Raw genomic sequence first — 15,471 nt, 5'->3', positions numbered from 1 at the left:
TTCTTTTACTCTTTGGAATTCCTCTATCAGGTCCGTCAATCTCCTTAGCTTGACAGAGCATTCCACAGGCAGATCCAACTGCTCCTCACGCTGGTAAATCTGTGCTGTACTTTTATCAAGGGATGTAATATCTTTCCATTACTGTGGAGGCCTGAACTGCAAACAGACATGGCTGAACCATCGTTTTGTGTTGTTGTTATGATCCCTTTGCTTTTGTATTTCATAAGTTCATAAGATATAGGAGCAGAATTAGGCCATTCAGCCCATCGTGTCCACTCCGCCATTCGATCATGGCCGATATGGTCCTCATCCCCATCATCCTGCCTTCTCCCCATAACCCTTCAACCCATTACCAATTAAAAATCTGTCTAACTCCTCCTTAAATTTATTCACTATCCCAGCATCCACCGCACTTTGGGGTAATCAATTCCACAGATTCACAACACTTTGGGAGAAGTAGTTTCTCCTCAACTCTGTTTTAAATTTGCTATCCCTTATCGTAAGACTATGACCTCCCAGCCTAGAATGTCCCACAAGAGAAAGCATCTGCTCCACGTCTACTTTATCCATACCTTTTATCATCTTGCATAGCTCAATTTGATCTCTCCTCATTCTTCTAAATTCCAGAGAGTATAGGCCTAAATTGTTCAATCTCTCTTTGCACGGTGACACAGTGGTTAGTACTGCTGCCTCACAGCGCCAGGGACCTGGGGACCTGGGTTCGATTCCCGGCTTGGGTCATTGTCTGTGCGGAGTTTGCACGTTCTCCCCGTGGCTGTGTGGGTTTCCTCCGGGTGCTCCGGTTCCCTCCCACAGTCTGAAAGACGTGTTGGTTAGGTGCATTGACCTGAACAGGCGCCGGTGTGTGGTGACTAGGGGGATTTCACAGTAACTTTATTGCAGTGTTAATGTAAGCCTTATTTGTGACTAATAAATAAATTTTAAATAAATAAACTTTACTTCATGTGACAAACCTCTCATCTCTGGAATCAATCCAGCGAACCTCCTCTGAATTGCCCCCAATGCCACTACATCTTTCCTCAGATAAGGGGACCAAAACTGTGCACAATACTCCAGGTGTGGCCTCACCAATGCCTTGTATAGTTGCAACAATACTTCCTTCCCATTATTTTCTATTCCTTTAGTTATAAATGCCAACATTTCATTTGCTTTCTTTATTATCTGCTGTACCTGCATGTTTGAATCCACGAGGAAAGGCACCATTACCCTCATCTGCAAGTGGAAGGGGGAAAGGGAAGACATTAGAAATTGGTGACCCACTTTACTATTGAACGTGGACTATAAAATTCTATCCAAGGTCATTGCTAATCGGGTCAAGTCTGCTCTGGAGTCGGTGATCCACTCTGACCAGACCTATTCTGTACCCGGCAGGAAGATCTCTGACAGCCTTGTGCTACTCAGGGTACAATCGCCCCTGTGCAGGACAGGAGTGTGGACACCTGCCTCATCAGCCTGGACTAAGAGAGGGCATTTGACAGAGTATCACACACCTACATGATGGACGTGCTCTCCAAATTTGGATTTGGGGAGGAAATCTGTAATTGGGTCTAACTACTCAGCGGGATATAGATTAGTTGGAGGCTTGGGCGGAGAGATGATGGCAGATGGAGTTTAGTCCCGACAAATGTGAGGTAATGCATTTTGGAAGATCTAATACAGACAGGAAATATACAGTAAATGGCAGAACCCTTAAGAATATTGATAGGCAGAGAGATCTGGGTGTACAGGTACACAGGTCACTGAAAGTGGCAACACAGGTGGAGAAGGTAGTTAAGAAGACCTTCATCGATCGGGGCATTGAGTTTAAAAATTGGCAGGTCATGTTGCAGCTTAATAGAACCTTAGTTAGGTCACACTTAGAATATAGTGTTCAATTCTGGTCGCCACACTACCAGAAAGATGTGGAGGCTTTGGAGAGGGTACAGAGAAGATTTACCAGGATGTTGCCCAGTATGGAGGGCATTAGCTATGAGGAGAGGTTGGAGAAACTTGTTTTGTTCTCACTGGAACGATGGAGGTTGAGGGGCAACCTGATAGAAGTCCAGAAGATTATAAAGTGCATGGACAGAGTGGATAGTCAGAAGCTTTTTCCCAGGGTGGAAGAGTCAATTACTAGGGGGCACAGGTTTAAGCTGCGTGGGGCAAGGTTTAAAGGAGATGTACGAGGCAGATCTTTTACACAGAGGGTGCCTGGAACTCATTGCGGGGGGAGGTAGTGGAAGCAGATACGATAGTGAGTTTTAAGAGGCGTCTGGACAAATACATGAATAGGATGGGAAGAGGGATATGGTCCCCTGGAAGGGTAGGGGGTTTTAGTTCAGTCAGGCAGCATGGCCGGTGCAGGCTTGGAGGGCCGAAGGCCTGTTCCTGTGCTGTAATTTCCTTTGTTCTTTGTTCTTTATACTCTACACAAACATCAGTGGCGCAGTTTCAATCAACGGGTGGAAATCAGAACTTTTTCAGGTCAAATCTGGCCGGGGCTGCCCTCTCTCCTCTGTCCTGTTTGTGTGTTGTATAGAACCTTTTGACAAGTCCACCAGGAAGGATCCGGACATAAAGGAGTGATGATCCCTGGCAGCGGAGCCACTCAGGTCAAAACCTCCCTGTATGTGGACAATATCACCATCTTCTGCTTAGATCCAATGACGCTGGCTCCTAAATGTCTGTGACCAGTTCGAACTGACCTCGGGAGCCATTGAACCATAGCAAGAGTGAGGCCATGTTCTTTGGGAACTGGGCTGACTGATCCTTTGTCCCCTTCACTGTCAGGACAGATGACCTGAAGGTGCTGGGGATATGGTTTGGAGAGGCTGGGGAGTGCGCTAAGAACTGGGAGCAGCATATTGCCAAGGTAAAGCCGAAATTGGGAATGTGGGAGCAACGCTCCCTCTCCATTGTGGATAAGAACCTGATCATCAGGTGTGCGGTACTCTCTGAGTTGGTGTGCGTGGCACAGGTCTGGCCCATACCCCGATCCTGCGCAGCAGCCACCCGAGCCATCTTCAAGTTCAAACACAGAAAATGCTGGAAAATCTCAGCAGGTCTGACAGCATCTGTGAAGAGAGAATGGAGCCAACATTTCAAGTCAGGATGACCCTTCATCAGAGCTCTAATTCGCCACCTTAGCACTCACATCCTCCATCATTGACACACAGTAGCAACAGCAGTGTGTGCCATCTACAAGAAGCACTGCAGTAACTCACCAAGGCCCCTTAGACAGTACTTCTCAAACCCGTAATCCCTACCAACCAGAAGGGCAAGGGCAGCAGATATATGGGAACACCACCATCTGCAAGTTCCCCTCCAAGTGACATACCATCTGACTTGGAAACATATCACTGTTCCTTCACTGTCACTGACTCAAAATCCTGGAACTCCCTGCCTAACAGGACTGTGGGTACCTACACCACATGGACTGCAACGGCTCAAGAAGACAACTCACCACCACCTTCTCAAGGGCAATTAAGGATAGACAATAAATGCTGGCCTGGCCAGCGGAGTCCACATCCCACGAATGAATAAACAAAAATTGGCTGGGTGACAGGAAACAGAGAATAGTGGTTAACTATTAGACTGGAGCAAGGTTTATAGTGGAGCTTCCCAGAGCTCGTGTTAGAACACTTCAGTACTGGCAGTGGCATTGACCCTGTTGTGGCTTAGAACTGTTGGCCTTCAACTGGCCGGCAGATCTATGAGGTAAGACCTTCCCCTGGAGAAGGATGAAAATGGTGCCTCATAAGGGCTATTGTCTGAAAATCTAGAGGGGCAAGTCAACCCAGCGGAGCCAGGCTCGATATCTCCCTCCACCCAACATTTAGGTTGGGGTGCATCAGCGAGTTGTCATAATCTTGAATGCGTTTCTTGAAAGAGTGGCGAGGGTGCATTTATTGGTCATTTTCTAAAGATAATTTCCAACAGGGAATTTAATATATACTTAGAAAGGAACAACTTGCATGGTTATGGGGAGAGCGCTTGGAGTCGAACACTTTTTGATTTGATTCATTGTTATTACTTATATTAGAATACAGTGAAAAATATTGTTTCCTGCTCGCTATACAGACAAAGCATACCGTTCATAGAGAAGGAAACGAGAGAGTGCAGAATGTAGTGTTACTTTTAGAGAGGCAACGCAGATATAATGGGCCAAATGGCCTCCTCCTATGCGATATGATTCTATGAAAGAAATGACCATGAAAACTGCTGGATTGCTGCAACCAATCATCCCTCCTATAGTCTGTCCTACAGATGACTTGCGGTAGACCCTTCATGTACTCAGGGTAACTAAGGGTACCTGGGGCAATAAAGGCCCCATCCCAAGAACGTTTAAAAGCAAATGACCATATAATCTGTGTTTGCTCTTTAAATAGTGCTATATTACAATTTTAATTTAGCTCCAATGCACCTCAATGACCCAAGGCTTTGTCATTTTTCATCCTCTTTTTCCTGCAGTATCAATCACCCATTAGTGACCCAAAGTCAGATCCGCAGGTATCAAAATATGTCAGCCATCTGTTCTCAAAAGGCAATTATAAATCAGGAGCAAGATAAGAAACAAAAAGCAGGGAGGGCACAATGACCCCGATGAAGACTCATTGAACCAATGTATGCAGTGCGCAATATGACCATTCTGTTGGGATGTCAGCTAATATTTTGTATTCTTAAAGTGCATAAGGATTTATAAAACACTTAGAATATCACAAACCCTGCATTCTATGCAGCCTGCGGCTAATTAACGACTGTGAACAAACAAACTATGTGATGTTTCTGCATCTAGGTTATATTTAAAACCTGACGTAGTGCATTGATGCTTCAGATAAACAATATGGACATTTTGTTTCCTCTGACAGTTACCATACTGGGCTACCATACTTGTGTAAAATGTTAAATTATTTCAGTGAAGTCATTAAGCTGTTTAGGACAACAAAAAAAGAGTCGTACGTAAGCAGCATGACGTCAAGACATCCCAAACTGTTTTACAGCTAATTATGTGTTTTGATGTGCAGTCACTGTTGTAAAGTAGGAATAGCAGCGGCCAACCTGTGCACCGCAAGCTCCCACAAACAGAAAATGAGAATAACCAGATGGTGTGCTTATACCACATTAGGGAAAGTACAGCATTAACTCAACAATGATTACTGTAGCTACCTTAACATGTTGCTGCCATTAGGAATTGTAACTAGCACTGCACAACACAAAGAAGGGAATGTGCAGACAACATACATAATGGGGGTTCCCCAACTGTCGACTCCACCTGGGGGGGTCGCAGGATGAGTTTTTAGGGACACCCGGAGTCTGAGGCAGTAATGGCAGCCGTGGAGCAGACGCTCTCTGGGAAAGTCCTGGGACCAGCTCCGAGGTCCCATGGTAGGTGTACCAGCTTTTTCCACCCCCACCAGCTCGCAGTTTGTTAGAAGGGGAGGGGAGTGAAGAAGTTTTGTACAGGTAGCCTCAGTGTCTGCCTCTTCTCTCTCTGGCTTGCAGTTCAACTTGAGCGGAAGAGAATGAACAAGCTTCACACAGGCAGCCTCAGCAATGTCGCATCGGAGATTAGGTGTGCACTGTCAACCACACTGCCAGATTTTGAGAGATTGTGTAACAACATGTAAGCCCATGGACAAGATTTTCCTCTGTCTCCGCAGTGTGTTTTGCGCTGGAGGAGAAGGCACGTTGCTCGCTGATGACGGGATCTTATGGTCCCGCCATTGTCAACGGTGCTGAAAGCCACACCACTGGGAAAGCCACAGAGCGGGTGCACCGTCTGCAGGGCCGTAAGATCCCGCTGGCATGAACAGCAGCAAGATTTTGGTGGTTGTGTCTCATTAAGACCCGTGTGTAACATGACATTTTCACAAAATAGTTCAGATTTAAAAATACATGGTTTTCATATGTAAAGTTTACTCATTAGTCGTAATTAGGCTTACATTAACACTGCAATTAAGTTACTGTGAAAATCCCCTAATCGCCACACTCCGGCGCCTATTCGGCTACACTGAGGGAGACTTTAGCATGGCCAATGCACCTAACCAGCAGACTGCAGGAGGAAACCGGAGCACCCGGAGGAAACCTATGCAGGAAACCTGGAGGAAAACGTGCAAATTCCACACAGACAGTGACCCAAGCCAGGAATCGAACCCGGGTCCCTGGTGCTGTGTGGCATGTTTCACACTGGTCTTAATGGGACACAACCACCGAAACCTTGCTGCTGTTCTTACAGTCTCATTGACGGTGCACCCCCACTGTGGGTTTCCTGGTGGTGAGGCTTTCAGCACCATTGACAATGGCGGGACCATAAGATCCTGTCGTCAGCGAGCAGCGTGCCTTCTCCTCCAGCGCAAAACATACTGTGGAGACAGATGAAAATCTCGTCCATGGGCTTACATGTTGTTACTTGGTTAAAAGAAGGACAGGACTGGCAGCTGAATATTCCGGGGTATAAGTGTTTTAGGCGAGACAGAGAAGGGGCTAGAAGAGGTGGGGGAGTAGCAATGATGGTTAGGGAGCATATTACAGCGGTACAGAGGGTGGACAATTTGGAAGGATCATGTAACGAGACACTGTGGGTAGAGCTCAGAAACAGGAAGAGTGCAGTCACTATGCTGGGGGTATACTACAGGCCTCCCAACAGCCCACGGGAAGTTGAGGAATGGATATGTAAGGAGATTCTGGACAGGTGAAGAAAAAATAGGGTTGTTGTAGTGGGAGACTTTAATTTCCCTCATATAGACTGGAAATCCCTTAGGGCTGGGGGGCCGGATGGGGACCGTGTCCAGGAAGGTTCTTTGGAACAATATGTTGATAGTCCAACTAGAGAGGGGGCTATACTGGACCGAGTACTGAGGAATGAGCCCGGTCAGGTCATCAAAGTTTCAGTGGGGGAACATGTGGCGAACAGTGACCACAATTCTGTAAACTTTCGGATAGTCATGGAAAAGGATGAGTGTTGTCCTATGGGTAAGGTGCTGAATTGGGGGAAGGCTGTTGATTGAGAGAGGCTGTTCGAAGGGTAAATCCACATCTGGCATGTGGGAGTCTTTTAAGGAGCAGTTGAAAGGAGTGCAGGACAGGCATGTGCCTGTAAAAAGGAAGGACAGGAAAGGTAGGATTCGAGAGCCGTGGATAACCAGAGAAATTGTGGGTCTAATCAAAAAGAAAAAAAGAGGCATACATAAGGTCCAGGCAGCTAAAAACAGATGAAGCACTGGAGGAATACAGAGAAAGTAGAAAAGAACTCAAACAGGGAGTTAGAAGGGCAAAAAGGGGTCACGAAATGTCCTTGGCAGACAGGATTAAGGAGAATCCCAAGGCATTTTATACATACGTTAGGAACAAGAGGGTTGTCAGAGAAAGAGTCAGACCTCTCATGAACAAAGGAGGGGAATTATGCTTAGAACCCAAGGAAGTAGGTGAGATCCTAAATTAATACTTTGTATCAGTATTCACAAAGGAGAGGGACACATTGATTGGTAGTGTCTCAGAGGGATGTGTAGACCTGTTAGGACAAATCGCAATTACAAGGGAGGAAGTGTTAGGTGTTTTCGGAAGCAGTAAGGTAGACAAATCCCAAGGGCCAGATGGCATCTGTCCTAGATTACTGAGAGAGACAAGAGATGAAATTGAAATTGCTGGGCCTCTAACAGAAATCTTTGTTTCTTCACTGGACACAGGTGAGGTCCCAGAGGATTGGAAGATAGCAAATGTGGTCCCATTATTTAAGAAGGGTAGCAAGGATAACCCGCGTAATTATAGGTTGGTGAGCTTGACGTCCGTGGTAGGGAAATTGTTGGAGAAGATTCTTAGAGATAGGATCTATACACACTTAGAACTGAATAGTCTCATTAGCGATAGACAACATGGTTTTGTACGAGAGAGGTCATACCTCACAAATTTGGTTGCGATTTTTGAGGAGGTGACAAAAATGATTGACGAGGGAAGGGCCGTGAGTGTCGTCTACATGGATTTTAGTAAAGCATTTGACAAGGTCCCTCATGGCAGGCTGGTGCAAAAGGTTAAATCCCACGGGATCAAAGTGAACTAGCTAGATGGGTACAGAACTGGCTTGGCCATAGAAGACAGAGGGTAGCAGTGGAGGGGTCTTTTTCTGATTGGAGGTCTGTGACTAGTGGTGTTCCGCAGGGCTCTGTACTGGGACCTCTGCTGTTTGTGATATATATAAATGATTTGGAAGAAGATGTAGCTGGTCTGATTAGTAAGTTTGCGGACGACACAAAGATTGCTGGAGTTGCGGATAGTGATGAACATTGTCAGAGAGTACAGCAGGATATAGATAGGCTGGAAAATTGGGTGAAGAAATGGCAGATGGAATTTAATCCAGATAAATGCGAAGTGATGCATTTTGGTAGATCTAATGCAGGGGGGAGCTATACAATAAATGGCAGAACTATCAGGAGTATAGACACACAGAGGGATCTGGGTGTGCAAGTCCACAGATCCTTAAAGGTGGCAGCACAGGTGGAAAAGGTGGTGAAGAAGGCATATGGCATGCTTGCCTTTATTGGACGGGGCATAGAGTATAAAAGTTGGCATATGATGTTGCAGTTATATAGAACGTTGGTGAGGCCACATTTGGAATACTGCGTCCAGTTCTGGTCGCCACACTACCAGAAGGACATGGAGGCTTTGGAGAGAATGCAGAAAAGGTTTTCCAGTATGTTGCCTGGTGTGGAGGGTATTAGCTATGAGGTGAGATTGAGTAAACTAGGGTTGTTCTCCCTGGAAAGACAGAGGTTGAGGGGCAACCTAATAGAAGTTTATAAAATTATGAAGGGCATAGATAGGGTGAACAGTTGGAAGCTTTTTCCCAGGTCAGAAATGACAAACACAAGGGGTCACAAGTTCAAGATAAGGGGGGCAAGGTTCAATACAGATATGCGGGGGACGTTTTTTTCACAGAGGGTGGTGGGGGCCTGGAATGCACTACCAAGCAAGGTGGTTGAGGCAGACACGCTAGGATCATTTAAGACTTATCTAGATAGCCACATGAACAGAGGGATACAAACGGATGGTCTAGTTAGGAACACATGATCGGTGCAGGCTTGGAGGGCCGAAGGGCCTGTTCCTGTGCTGTACTGTTCTTTGTTCTTTGTTACACAATCTCTCAAAATCTGGCAGTGTGATTGATAGTACACAACTATCCTTTAGTTGTGTACCGTGGGGCGGCACAGTAGCACAGTGGTTAGCACTGCTGCTTCACAGCTCCAGGGACCTGGGTTCGATTCCCGGCTTGGGTCACTGTCTGTGTGGAGTTTGCACATTCTCCTCGTGTCTGCGTGGGTTTCCTCCGGGTGCTCCGGTTTCCTCCCACAGTCCAAAGATGTGCAGGCTAGGTTGATTGGCCATGCTAAAAATTGCCCTTAGTGTCCTGAGATGTGTAGGTTAGAAGGATTAGTGGGTAAAATATGAAGGGATATGGGGGTAGGGCCTGGGTGGGATTGCGGTCGGTGCAGACTCGATGGGCTGAATGGCCTCTTTCTGTACTGTAGGGTTTCTATGATTCTATAACTAATCTATGTGCCACTGTGCTGCCCCATATGTGTAAAGTTGATGGGCACTTTAATAATAAAATGAAGGCCACCCCCATTCCTCCTCACCCGCTCAATAACTGAAGCTACCCGCCGCTCAACAATTCCCGCACACCCCAAATTTTTACTCTGGGATCACGCCAAATCTGAGGCATTAAAATAGGGTCAGACAGGCAAAAGATTTGGGAAGCGCTGATATATAACTTCCTGACAAAGGTAATGTGTTGTTTTTGTTATTAATTTTCAGTCAGTCTACTAGAACGTTTGAATAGTGTCGTGTGCAGGTTGCCTGTTCCAGAACTCTGGGCTGACAGATAGTGACTATCATTTAATATCTCTGAACTGAACAACAAAAACCAGACAGAATAATGTCCAAGATAAAAGAAGAGGCTAAACATTTCTTTTAAGTATTTTGTTGTAAACGGTTTTAAGTATTTCAAGTTTTTAAACAAGTTTAGTGCAATATTATAGTTTGTTTCCTCTTTATGATGAAAACATTATTTTAGAAGCCCGTTTACAAATGTCTGAAATTCTTTGGAACTTCCCAGAATGGAAAGATCGACTACAAGAGGACACAGGTTTAAGGTGAGAGGGGGAAAGTTTAGGGGAGACTTGCGGGGAAAGTTTTTTGCACAGAGGGTGGTGGGTGTCTGGTATGCACTGCCAGTGGAGGTGGTGGAAGCAGGTACGTTAGCAATGTTCAAGGTGTATCTTGATAGACACACTAAAGGGAGGCGAACAGAGGGATAGAAACCGTGTACTGTACTTGGTGTGCTGAAGGGCCTGTTTCTGTGCTGTACTGTTCTTTGTTCTCAATGGACAAATATCACTCTGCAACTACTGAAGGACATTTGTTTGATAAGCAGTTAATGTCATTAGAATTATACATCTCCAGAATCTTAAAGCGCAGATGGAGGTTATTTGGCCTGTTGTGCTGTGCTAGCTCTATGTAGGCTTTATCCAATTTAGTCCCACACATCAACATTTCTCCTTATCACCTTGCAAATTGAGTCTCTTCAATTTGTAGGCAATCAGGCAACATTGATGGATATGCACTGGTATTTAATAAAAATAGATAACACAATTAGTCCATTTTGTTTCTGTTTCCTTAGTACTGGTTTTATGGTAACCACAATTAACTTTACACTGTTTCAATTGAATTTGTTAGTTATATTCCTATAACTCACTTCCACACCTGCTGCTGCAGAAATTCCCCAATGATGTGCCAATTTAAGGTTACTTAACAGATTTGTGATAATAAATTAGTCAAGTGTTTCAGTTTCTATTGTCTAAGCCCTCCAATTGTCTTGGGATTTCAATGCCAACTATTTATTACACTGAATTTATGAAGGTTCCCAATGTGTCCCCTGATTGCCCTGGGTTTTTAGCTTGTTTTTTTTTGCCTCTCCGACTATTTGTAACTTAGGAGACGAGGAGTACCTTCAGATGTTACATAAGGCATCAAAATGGTCTGGAGCAAGCTGGATGGAGCAGCTTGTCAATTGCTGTCTAATGTTTTTGTATATACTTTAGCACCATTAATGGAGTATGCATAGAAAGAGAGAAACTAGAAATAGAAATAGCCCCTATGAGCCTACTCCACCATTCATTATGATCATGGCTGATCATCAAATTCAATATCCTGATCCTGCCTTCCCCCCATAGCCCTTGATCCCTTTAGCCCCAAGAGCTATACCTAATTTCTTCCTGAAATCACACAACGTTTTAGCTTCAACTACTTTCTGTGGTAGTGAATTCCAGAGATTCACCACTCTCTGGGTGAAGAAATTTCTCCTCATCTCAGTTCTAAAAGCTTTACCCCTTATCCTCAAATTGTTCACACTTTGTCCATCGCTTTTTTCTATGTCATCCGGTGAAATTCATCCGGTGAAATGAGAGGATTCAAGAGGGTAATCAGGAAACACTTTTTCACACATAGGGTAGTAGAGGTCCCCTCAAAAAGGCAGTAAATGCTGGGTCAGTTGCAACTTTTAAAGACTGAGTTATGGATAGATGATTGTTAGGTAAAGGGGCTATATTGGCATGGTGAAAAGACATGTAAATTAAGTCAAGATACAGATTAGCCAATAGTGTCTTGAAACATTTTGCTACGTACAGGCTCTGCAAGTTGTTATTCATCTAATTGAATTGTGAAGCAGGGTCAAAGACCTGAATAGCCCACGCCTAATGTTCTTATGGTTCAGGATAAATTATAGCTGAGCTTAATACCTGACAATACAAATTTGACCTAGAAATTTGATTGTGCTTTGAGATATTTCTGAGAACCAAAATAAGGCTCTCCATGCCTGCAAATATTTCTTTACCTTTTTTGTGAGTTATGACTCATAAATATTTCATTTTAAAATAATATATACAAATGTAGACTAATAATACAATGTTTTATATTATTTTATAACTCCACAAAATATTCTAGAGACACAATAGCAGTCTGCAATATAGAAACTATTGTAATTTAAAACATTAATAGATTGCTGTGGTCTTATGGAGTTTGTGGGAAGACTCAGTCATGATCTGTCTGTACAATAAAGAATAAAATTCCAAAAGCATTGCAATCATTTCTTCCTCAGGCCTCGCTACCATTCTCCCTATTCAGTGCCGGCCTTGGTAGACTCAGTGGTGGCACTCTCGCCTCTGAGTCTGTAAGTTGTGGGTTCAAGTCCTGCTCGTACTGATAAGCTGATATTCCAGTGCAGTACTAAAGGGATGCTTTGTTGTTAGATGAGACATTTAACAGCAGCGCTGTCTGCCCTTTTAGGTGGATGTAAAATATCTCATGACAATATGTCACCAATGCCCTGGCCAACATTTATTCCTCAATCAACATCTGTTCATTATTCCATTGCTGCTTGCGTGACATTACTGTGCATAAACTGTTTGTTGTAGTTCCTTCACTGAATGAGACAATGGAAAGAAAAAAAGACTTGGATATCTAGCAATGGCAGGTAAGATCCAGGCAGGACTCCAACTCACCACCCCAGCCTAAAGTTCTATCAAGAGACTAAAAAGTGGAACACTAACATACCTCAAGAATATCTACATACCAAATTTACTTCCAGATGATTCCCATTCAAGAAAGGTTAAACCGAAGTAGGCATTTCTATATTGCAGACTGCTATTGTGCCTCTAGAATATTTTGTGGAGTTATAAAATAGTATAAAACATTGTAATATTAATCTGTATTTATATATATTACTTTAAAAGACACATATTTATAAGTCATAACTCACGAAAAAGATGAAGAAATTGAAATAGCATTGATCCTCGAGTCTGATTACAATGTTAGAGTGAATTGTACGCCTGACCATAAGGTTATAGGTTATGGTGGAGTACAATTCCATGCTGCCAATGGCCCATAGCATCTCAAGGATACCCAGTTTAATAAAAGATAATAAAAATAATAAAAGAACAACCTAATATAAATGCAATACCAATACTTAATAACACAATATCCAGTCTGAGCTGGTGGTACTAATGTCACACAACATAATCGAGGGCATATTCAGTGCAAAGATAGAATTCCATCTCCACAAGGTAGATAGAGTGCCCACTGTATCGCATGCATCTACACATCTGTGACAGTTATGTTGGTGAGGATAAAGTGAAGTATGTTTTTCCCACGTTCTCCCAGGCCCATTGGATATATCTATGCACCATTTCAAGGTGCCAGTATTCAACTTGCTCAACTCAGCACAACATCCAACTCACTCAACCCAGCCTCCAACTCACTCAACTCAGTCTCCAACTCACTCAACCCAACATCCAGCTCACTCAACCCAACATCCAACGCACTCAACCCAGCCTCTAACTCACTCAACCTAACATCCAACTCACTCAACCCAGCCTCCAATTCACTCAACCCAGCCTCCAACTCACTCAACCCAACATCCAGCTCACTCAACCCTACATCCAACGCACTCAACCCAGCCTCTAACTCACTCAACCTAACATCCAACTCACTCAACCCAGCCTCCAACTCACTCAACCCAACATCCAGCTCACTCAACCCAACATCCAACTCACTCAACCCAACATCCAACTCACTCAACCTAACATCCAACTCACTCAACCCAGCCTCTAACTCGCTCAACCCAGCCTCCAACGCACTCAACCCAGCCTCCAACTCACTCAACCCAACATCCAGCTCACTCAACCCAACATCTAACTCATTCAAGCCAGCCTCCAACTCACTCAAGCCAGCATCCAACTCACTCAAACCAGCATCAAACTCACTCAACCCAGCCTCCAACTCACTCAACCTAACATCCAACTCACTCAACCCAGCCTCCAACGCACTCAACCCAGCCTCTAACTCACTCAACCCAGCCTCCAACGCACTCAACCCAGCCTCCAACTCACTCAACCCAGCCTCCAACTCACTCAACCCAGCCTCCAACTCACTCAGCCTAACATCCAACTCACTCAACCCAGCCTCCAACTCACTCAACCCAACATCAAACTCACTCACCCAGCCTTTAAATCACTGTACCCAGCCTCCAACACACTCAACCCAGCATCCAACTCACTCAACCCAGCCTCCAACTCACTCAACCCAGCATCCAATTCACTCAACCCAGCCTCCAACTCACTCAGCCCAGTATCCAACTCACTCAACCCAGCCTCCAACTCATTCAACCCAGCCTCCAATTCACTCAACCCAGCCTCCAACTCACTGAACCCAGCCTCCAACTCACTCAACCCAGCGTCCAACGCACTCAACCCAGCCTCCAATTCACTCAACCCAACATCCAACTCACTGTACCCAGCCTCCAACGCACTCAACCCAGCCTCTAACTCACTCAACCCAGCCTCCAACGCACTCAACCCAGCCTCCAACTCACTCAACCCAGCCTCCAACTCACTCAACCCAGCCTCCAACTCACTCAGCCTAACATCCAACTCACTCAACCCAGCCTCCAACTCACTCAACCCAACATCAAACTCACTCAACCCAGCCTCTAACTCATTCAACCCAGCCTCCAATTCACTCAACCCAGCCTCCAACTCACTCAACCCAGCGTCCAACGCACTCAACCCAGCCTCCAATTCACTCAACCCAACATCCAACTCACTGTACCCAGCCTCCAACTCACTCAACCCAGCCTCCAACTCACTCAACCACATCCAACTCACTCAACCCAGCCTCCAACTCACTCAATCTAGCCTCCAGCTCACTCAATCCAGCCTCCAACTCATTCAACCCAGCCTCCAGTTCACTCAACCCAACATCCAACTCACTCAACCCAAGATCCAACTCACTCAACCCAAGGTCTGACTCACTCAACCCAACATCCAACTCACTCAACCCAACATCCATCTCTCTCAATCCAGCCTCCAACTCACTCAACCCACCCTCCAACTCACTCAACTCAACCTGCTGAGTGCTAGGTTCTTTTCATGTCTCTTCCCCTCCTTCCTGAAGGTGTATACTTCCTGCTGGGGTAGATGACCGATCATTAGATCGTCAACTCTAGAGAGGAGAACTAATAGAGCTGCTGAGTAAAGTAAATTCAGCCACCCCATTGATAGGAATATTCCAGTTAACGTCTGCACAGTTTGGTTAGTGAAGGGAAAGATGGACAGGATTCCTGCTTCTGAGTACCATCCAATATCCCTGCTGGAAGTGCATGTGTGAGGGACACCAAGTTTCCATAATCTAGCAACAAAAAGAATTTCTCCTCAAGTTTCTTTCATTTATTTTATTGTTTCTGTAATTTGGAGATGATTTTAAATTAATGCATAAATCAAACCAACTCACTGACCAACAAAATGTTTTGCCTGAGTTACTTTATCAAAATCTTTAAGAATTTTTAACAGCTCTACTTTAGCCTTAGTTATCTTTTTTTAAAAGTTTTTATTTATTATTGTCACAAGTAGGCTTACATTAACACTG

This window comes from Mustelus asterias, chromosome 5, assembly GCF_964213995.1.
Source record: "Mustelus asterias chromosome 5, sMusAst1.hap1.1, whole genome shotgun sequence".
Lineage (NCBI taxonomy): Eukaryota > Metazoa > Chordata > Chondrichthyes > Carcharhiniformes > Triakidae > Mustelus > Mustelus asterias.
Note: the sequence above shows the minus strand (reverse complement) of the source record.